This window comes from Henckelia pumila, chromosome 4 (genome assembly GCF_033568475.1).
Source record: "Henckelia pumila isolate YLH828 chromosome 4, ASM3356847v2, whole genome shotgun sequence".
NCBI lineage: Eukaryota > Viridiplantae > Streptophyta > Magnoliopsida > Lamiales > Gesneriaceae > Henckelia > Henckelia pumila.
This window is the reverse complement of record NC_133123.1, coordinates 198,529,529-198,538,828: the sequence shown is the minus strand read 5'-3', so window position 1 is coordinate 198,538,828 and position 9,300 is coordinate 198,529,529.

Here is a 9,300-nt window from a genome sequence, read left to right as displayed (position 1 = left end):
ACAGGTATTATTGTGCACAGTATTTCATAAGTGAGACAATAAATTCTGAAAGAGGCACATTACAATTCAATTTTTTATCGATTCAGGTCAGAGTATGAAAGAAAATATGATAGAATCTGTGTTCCGATGCCTAAACTGTTAGCAATGAAAGCAAAAAGAATGTGACCAAGTGGTTTAGTGTACAGTTTAGCATGTTCAAAATAAGAATGAGATCAAAAAACAATGAAACATGTCATGAAACTACCAAAATCCTGGAGAGGATATGATGCAATAAGGTAGTTTATGACACACTGAATAAATCTGATAGTGTATTCCTTATCAGATGCTATTCCGACATGACCATCTGATCACTTTGTATGACAGAGAGGTTTTGAAAGGGCATGTTGTGCCGAAGTTTTCTATCTCTACTTGAGATCCTCGATTTATTTTGTATACTTGGCACAGTTTGAAGAAGTTTTGTGTACTTATTTGTTTGAGAGTACGATGTAATATCCTCAGATGGATTGGAAATTAAAATAATTTATTTAGATTTTAGAGGATGTATATTGGCTCTACGTATATTCTCTTAGCATTGATGATGAGTTATAGCATCGATGACGAGTATTAATGATGAGTTATAGCATTGATACCGTGATTCCGAGATATGACATCCATGATGAGTTATAGCATTGATGTCAGAATGTCGAGTGTTAGCATCTACATGAGCTCAGCGAGAGAATTTGAGGTTCAAGATTACTCTTGTTTGGTAAGCTTATGTACCATGTATTGATTTTTTACAAGGAGGTTCATAATCAAGCATGATAGTGCTTCTATTGTAGCGTTCTGAGGTAGAAAGTAAAGGTCTTTTCGGCGGTGGAATGATCTGTTTTAATGCTTCAGCAGTAGAAGATGCATAGTTTCATATCTGGGACGACATTTATGCAACATGAATGATTGAACCAGAATGATAATAAGAAATGTCGAATGCGATTTGATTAATTCAGTCTAGAATGAAGTAGAGCAAGACATAGTATAATTATGAGCCTCCGGACGAGAGCAAGTTACGGAACGCACCAGTTAAGAGATTAAAATTCTCTTCAGCTTTATCTGTTATACACGAGGTGTTATACTTTTTGCTTTGAGAAAGTATGAGTTAAATACTTTCTATGTATTCTATCCAAGTGAGATATAACTGGATGTGATTTTAAGCTAAGTGATGTGCAGCATTATATAAACAGTGTTGAGAAAGCTACCGGAGAGCTAAAGCAGGATATGAGATATATATATATATATATATATATATCCCTAGCACTTTGTAAAAAGTGAGACGATTCTAGTATTCATTCAGTCCACGATATTGAGATTGAGATGCGATATCCTGAACTAGGTCACTGAAGAGAGGTTGTTACATCTGTTATAGGATGATTGCAAGCGATTTCGAGGACGAAATCATGTCTTAGAGGGGGAGAATTGTAAGGCCCAAAAAATATTAAGTTATTAATTACGAAATTAGAGATTTAAATTTCAAATTTTGGAAAATATTAATTGGAGATCTTATGGAAATTAGAGATTTAATTTTCGAGCTGAAAATATTTAATTTGAGAATTTACGGATAGTGAGATTTAAATTCCGCGATTCTTAAATTAAAAGATTAAACTATTTTAATTAGATATTTATGGGATTTAAAATTTAAATTCCATGTTTCCGGAATTAAAGGATTTAATTTGAAGTCGAAAGCTTGTCGAGGGACTGAATTGCAAATAGAGAAGAGTTGAGGGGCCAAAATGCGAATAACCAAATTTGAGTGGGACACATGGCTTCTTCATGGATATAAACGTGTAGCATGAATGTTTGCATCAGATCTTCAGCTCCAAAATCGTGAGCAACCATTTTATATTTTTGCAAGTCATTTCTTATAATTCAATATTCAATATCTCAAGATCCGGCCGTCCGATTTCAAAACCGAGCATAGTTTTGGAATCCTCGCGACAAGAGCTTCGTTGTGATGTAAGTGTCTCTTTGATTCAGTAGGTCTCGAAATTATGATGTTGGGATGTTGGGAGACATCAGAATTTGAATATGAAATGGTGTTCTTGATGATATAAGCGTTACGATATCGAAGCTGAAACGAAGAATGGACCACGTATGCAATTGTTATGATTTTCTGAATATATTTCGAATCCTTGCACCTTCTGATATGCTGGTTTAATTTGATATTCTTGATGTATGTGATGTATTTGAAGTAAACTTGGTGGTTAGAATTGATAGATTTCAGTTTCGGGTACCAAATTTGTACCGTTACGCCATTAGTTTACGTTTACTAATTTTTGGAATTACATGCTGCTGATTTCGAGAATTAAGTGATGAAATGATATTGATATGAGTTATATATCAATGTTTAGATGATGTTTGAGTTGTTGGAATTATCGGTTTCGAACCGTTACGTCTCCGGTTTGAATTCCGGTCAAATTAGCAAGCCTTGAGTTGTTGAGCTTTGGAATGAGTTGAATGAAATATTGAATGACTTGATATGAATTTCAGATTTTTCAAGAGTATATCGATTTCGAGTTCACATCGATTCGAATCAATTGAAGATTTGTCAAGGTTTGAGTTTCTAGCTTTGAGATTGCTACCATTCTATCTAATGAGTTGATGCAAGCTTTGTGTTTATTGTAGCTTGAGGATTGGAGCTACTTAGCTATCAAGATTGGAAGGTATGATTCGACGATGACCAAAGCATGGAATGAGCATCGAGATGTGTTTGATCTCTCGATCCCTTAAATCACACAATAGTTTTTATTTTATGTGTTTATGTGTTTTGCTATTCTTTATTGAAGTTATGAGCTTGTGGATGACTTGTTAGGCTATATTATGAGGTGATTGTGTATTGAGTCATCTCGTTGTGTTTCTTGCGCCTAACATTTCTCTTCAATTTGCCTTGATATCGTTTGATGAGTATTAAGCATCGATATCGTGTATTAATGATGAGATTCGAGCATTGATACTTAAAACCGGGTTTATAACATCAATGACGAATTCTAGCATTGATGGTGTGTGATGTGTTCTAGCATCTAAACCGGGGTCGCTTTAAGCCTTATTCCTTCCTAGCCGTTTAATTTACTCTGCATTTTATAAGGTGTTATTTATCATTTGAAATGCATGTTATGGCTATATGAGTATGTATATGTTTCCGTCTTTCATACTAAGTCTTTAGACTTATCGATTTTCCGGCTGTTGCTTTGTTTTTGTGTGTGCATTGCAACAGGTGTTTCAGGGCCAAGTTATAGGAGGCCATGAGCATTGGAAAGAGTTTAGAAGTGGTGCTTCGGGTTGAGTTTAGCATTAGATTCAAACTTACTTTTAAACCATGTTGAGTTTGGATTGTATCCAACTTTTTTATTGTATAAATTTGCATAGTCTAGAGTTGTTTAGATTATGTGTTGTTGGATCGTGGTTTTGGGTAAGTCTAGAGTTGAGACTTCACCATTTTGTATGAGAATGGATCATGTTTGCAATGTTAGATGGTGTTTGAGATTCAAAACAGGGGCAAAACCTTCATTTTTCAGCTGTTTAGGAGTGGTACCCGAGGCTCAGGCGCGCCCACCCAGCCAGGAGGCGCGGCCGCACCTAACCAAGTCACTTTGAGTGCCTTGGCCCGAGCCTTAGGTGCGCCCACGCGTCAGTCCTAAAAAAATATATATTTTTTGGATCTTTTTGCGACGTGTTTTTGCGTTGCCAATTGTAAGGTTTTGCGTCGCCAAATGTCCGGTATTGCAGATTAACTATTTTTAGTTATTAATCGCCCTATAAGATTTGATTAGCACCCGGGGTCACTACATAGACTGAGAGAAAGTCCTATTCCGTCGAATGCTGTCCTCTGCCTGGTGACAACGACTCACCAAACCCTCGTAGGACATGTCATCGCCAACCGCCACACGGTCATGAATCTCAGGGTTAAGGCCCTGAAGGAACAGATTATACTTCATCTCCGTACTATCAGCAATCTTGGGGCAATAAGACAATAGAACAAAGAACCTCTGCTGATACTCCTCGATATACATAGCTCTCTGCCGTGAGCTCAGTAACTCACCCGCCTTCGTCTGACGGAGTGCTGGAGGAAAATACAGCTTCTAAAAAGCTGTGCGGAACTCGGCCCAGGTGGCCACTTCTCTCGCCGTGACAAAGGGTGCAGAAGTAAACCTCCACCACCTGCGGGCTCGCCCATCCAGAAGACACCCAAGCGTCTTCATCTTCTGCTCCTCAGTACAACGGAAAGTCTGGAATGTCGTCTCCATGCGGTCCAACCAGTTCTCCGTATCCTCCGGAGACTCACCTCCAATCAGGATCTTAGGACCCATCTGCAAGAATCGGCGCACACTAAAATGGTTCTCGTCGTGATGACGATGATGGCGTTCCCGGCGACAATCCTGATCGGCATCGCCCCAATGACCACCAATACTGCCATGAGAACTTTGATCATCACCATACGCCATCTAAAAAAATTACCTTACGGTTATCTTATGCAGAATCTAAATCTTAAGAATACTATGCATGCTCTGATACCATAAATGTAGTGACCCTTACCTAGATCACCTACTAACCAGAACTTAGGCATGCAATTAACTTAATTGAACATGAATCAGAATTAAACTGCGGAAACCATTAAACAATAAACAATCCCAAGGAAAGGGATATGCAAATATCCAAATATTATACAACCAAATCGAAACAGCTGTATCAACCCAAATACAACAGAATAAAACCTAGACGAAGCTCCAACTGGCCAACCACTGCCTAGCCCCTCTTGGATCCACCGCCTCATCCAATCGCAAACCTGCCCCATGGAATATGGTGTCCAGAAACACAGAGAGTATGAGACGTGAGAATAAAATGCTCATCACAAGAGTATGAGTACACATGAATGCAAGTGAACCGCCTACTGACTAGAGGTCAAAAAATAGATAACATAGACAGACCGGGTCCTGGTATGTAGAACGTTGTGTCGTCGCTTCAGGAGGTGGCTCACATACCGAGATACTAGTGGATACGCCAGACCCAAATCGATGGAAATCCAACCACTAACATGGATAGGGTACAACCCTACTAACAGACATCTCAAAAAAGATAGCAGCAAGATGCAAATGTATGCAGCATATAATCATGACATATAAATCATGCAGTCACATAATACATGCATACTCAGTCAGGATATCTCAAACAGTACTTTCGTACCTCAAATACTAGGCAAGCTATACCAGCTCTAAGTCCACGCCTATAGTTCGCACTACACAGCGAAATAATACTACAATCATTATAATACTCCAAAAGCCTTAACTAAGCTATTGCATACTCCTAAATATTTATAGGAAGCAAAATCTATACCTTCGTCCTTCGTTAGCCCTTTGCTGTCGATTGCCTCAAAACTAGGCCACAGCTTCGCTACAACGCCTGGACTGCTATGCCACTTCCGGATTCCCAATGGGACGCCTAGAATGCCCTAGATCTAAGCTGGAAGACTGAAGAAACGAGAGAGAAGAGGTGATCGGTGCATCTAAAAGTGAACCTCGGCACCCTTATTTATAGACAACGAACAGAACTTCCGTTCCTCATCGTTGCGTCCGTTCCGCCTGACAAACGTTGCTTCCGTTCACCATCGTTGCGTCCGTCCTTTTAGTGTCCCATCAAGTACGTAAGCAGTGACGCATTTCTGATGGCACGAACTTTACATCCGTTCCTATAACGTTGCATTTGTTCTGCCTGGCCCTTCGGACCATATCTGATCATTCTAGGTCCAATTACAGGCTCCGCTAATCCAATTGAAATTCCCTTAATCATGTTTATCGGATTAATTAGCAATTACCCACTAAAACTGGGTACGGGCTACTACACATATCATGATCCTCGCAATCTCCACAAGTGTCCTATTTTTCCTCTCAACGACCCCGTTTTGTTGAGGAGTCCTAGGACAAGAAAAATTGTGACCAATGGCCTTTCTATTCACAAAAATTTGTAAAACTCTCATTTTGAAATTCAGTTCCGTGGTCACTACGGATGTGTTTTATTGAAAGATTTTTCTCATTCTCAACACATTTGACAAAAGTTTTAAAATAATCAAAGGAATCATTTTTGTGGGCTAAAAACAATGTCCATGTGAAACGTGAGAAATCATCCACAATGACAAATGCATAAAGCTTTTCTCCTAGGCTAGCATTCCTCAAGGGACCACATAGATCTAGGTGAAGAAGTTCAAGGGGCATAGAAGTTGATACAAAATTTTTTATTTTAAAAGATTCCCTTGTATGTTTGCCAAGTTGACACACAACACAAAAAAAATCTAATTTTAAATTGAGTTTTGGCATACCAACAACTAAATCAAGTTTAAAAAGTTTTTCTATGGTACTAGGACCAACATGACATAGTCGTCTATGCCAAAGAATGTTGTCATCAACATTCAAGGATACAAGGCTTTTAATATTTGATAAAGATAAATTATTTAAAGAAACCTTGTATACATTTTCACTTCTATATCCTTTGAAATTTATAGATTTGTCAGATGTGAGTGATATAGTGCAGTGTTGGGGAGTGAATTTGACTTCATATCCTCTATCGCACAATTGACTTATTCTTAGTGGGTTATGCTTAAGTCCTTTCACTAGGAGTACATCATCAATCAAGCAGGATTTAGAAATACCTATTGAGCCGATTCCTTCGATAACTCCTTTGCTGTTGTCTCCAAAGGTGATAGTTCCTTTCTCATTTGGTTTGACCGATTGGAGTAGCTCTTTGTTCCCCGTCATATGTCTAGAACATCCACTGTCTAGATACCATATGTTAGGAAGAACAGTTTTCCTATTTTCCTACAAGAATTGATTTTGGTACCCTTTAGTTTTTTTGGGTCCACAATGTTAGAAAAGAGAGATGCAAAATGGACTTATAAGAGTTCAGTCTCTCATAGCAACATCATCGCCACTTTCCAAGAGTGCTCCCAGTAGTAGGTAGGGCTATGGCCTGTTTAAAAACCTATTTCCTTGGACAGAGCAGCGTTCATCAGGAAGACCAGTCGCTAGTCAAGGCAGTTTAAATTGGTCTATGATGAACTCCCTTAGATCATGTTCTCATAATGCCGACTGATGAGTTGTTAAGTACTCTTAGGCCTCCATTTTATATAGATCTTTTGATCATATTGATATTTCAAAGATCTACATTTATGTCTATCATGACCTATTTTACAACAGTAAGAGCATGTAGGGGTTGATCTCATTTTAGCTTTAGCAATAAGACTCGTAAAGTCTATTGATTTCTTACCATATCCTATTTCACCCTTATCAAAACTACATTTCTGCATGCTTAGTAAATTATTCAATTTATTACTACTAAAATTGAATTTATCAAATGATTTTTCTAAGTGTGCTATGTCATCCTTTAATCTTAGGTTTTCATGCTCCTTAGTTTCTAATTCATTTTTGAGGTTTCTATTTTCTTTCTAAGTGATTTAGCTATATCAAACATATGTTTATATGCATGTAGTAAATCATCATAGGAAGGTACCTCATCATCTTCGTCAGAGACGATGTCATAACTCCTAGCCATGAGGCAGTTGTTAGCTTCCTCCTTGTCATCATCGCTGTCGCTCCAAGTCGCTATTAGGGCTTTCTTCTTGCCTTTCTCAACCTTCTTCTTGAGAGGACACTCATTTTCATAGTGGCCTTGTTGTTGACAGTTGTAGCATGTTACTTCCTTGTCTGTATTCTTCTTGAAGTTGTTTCCTCGCATAAATCTTTTGAACTTTCTTGCGAAGAGTGCCATATCATCATCATCTTCTTCTTCGACTTGGGTGGATAAGGCAATCCCCTTTGCCTTGGTCTTTTCATCCTCCCTCTTTGATTCTTTCCTTGTAGACACTTCTAACTCATGGGTTTTAAGGGTCCCATGAAGTTGATCAAGATCATAAGATGCGGTGTCGCCTTTCTTGGATTAGATGATGGTCGTCCTCTTGCATCCCACTACTTGGGTACGGCGCGTAGAGCTCTCCTCCATACTTATTTGGTTAGATATTGTTCTCCAAGTTGGGCTAGCTCATTGATGATTTGAGAAAGCCTTAGGAACATTGTATCTACTCTTCATTGGATTCCATCTCAAATGTCTCGTATTTGAGTTGTAGAAGATCTATCTTTGTCTCTTTGTGTAACGCCCCGTTTTTATCTTAAATGAGTTTATTTGAGTTAATCAGAGATTACAGAGTTCTCGAGCCGGTTTGATTTTGATCAGGGTCCTTTTTGCAAATTTTGGTAATTTTAGGGACTAAAACGCAAATATTAATTTTTATATATTATCTACACTTGGATTTGATTGGATAAATCTTCTCCTTCTTCCTCATTGCACGCCTCCTCCATTAGAGCCGCCCCCTTCTCATTCCAAGCTTTGGGATTTCAGTTCGAGCTCGATCCGTCCGTTGGAAATTATTTCTGAAGGCAGATTAGCGATCACTGCTGCGAGAGCTTCGTTCTATCGTAAGTTTTTCTACGATCAGATACATTCTAGTTTTTGGATGTTGTTAGAATCATTCTAGATTTCAGTATGTTGTTCTCTACAGTGTTCTGATCGTTTATTATCTGTCGGTTTTGAAATAGAGCGACGTTCGGAATTGTTATGATTTTTGGAAGCCATTTTCGAAAGTTTGAGTTTTGAGATTTGTTGGGATTGCCTTGTTGTTGTGGTATTAGCATTGTTATGAGATTATATCGCTATTGAACTGCTGTCTGCATTGTCGGTTTGTTCAGTTATAGCCGTTATGCCGCCGGTTTGAGTTTTAGAGATTTGAACCGTTTTTGGGTTGTTGGACTTTTGCTTGAGTTGAATGTTGTTGTTGATCACTTTTTGTCTCCGTACAGATTCGTTTGGAGTTTGTGAAGCCAGTGTTAATTAGCCTTTTGATCGTCAAGAGATTGGACGAAGAACGGTAAAGAGATTCGCCTTGAACCGTTGTTGTTGTTTAGATTGGTTAGACTTTGATACAATCTTTTGTTGTAGCTTTCCAGAAGTTGGAACTACTGCATTGAAAGGTAAAAGCAGTCATCGTAGCGGGATAGCATACTTGGGACTGTTGGTTCTCGAGTTTCCCTTTTTAAATCACATATTGCATCGATATTTGTTCTAGCATGTGAAACTTGTATTTTGTTGATTGATTGAGTTTTGTTATGTGGCTTATGTTAATGTTTCTGTTATGCATTCATCTTGAGCCTACTTTGATTTCAGCGGGCAGAACCGCCCTTTTTGTTTAGACGTTTGGGAACTATGATTGAGTGGCCTAGGTTGTAGTAT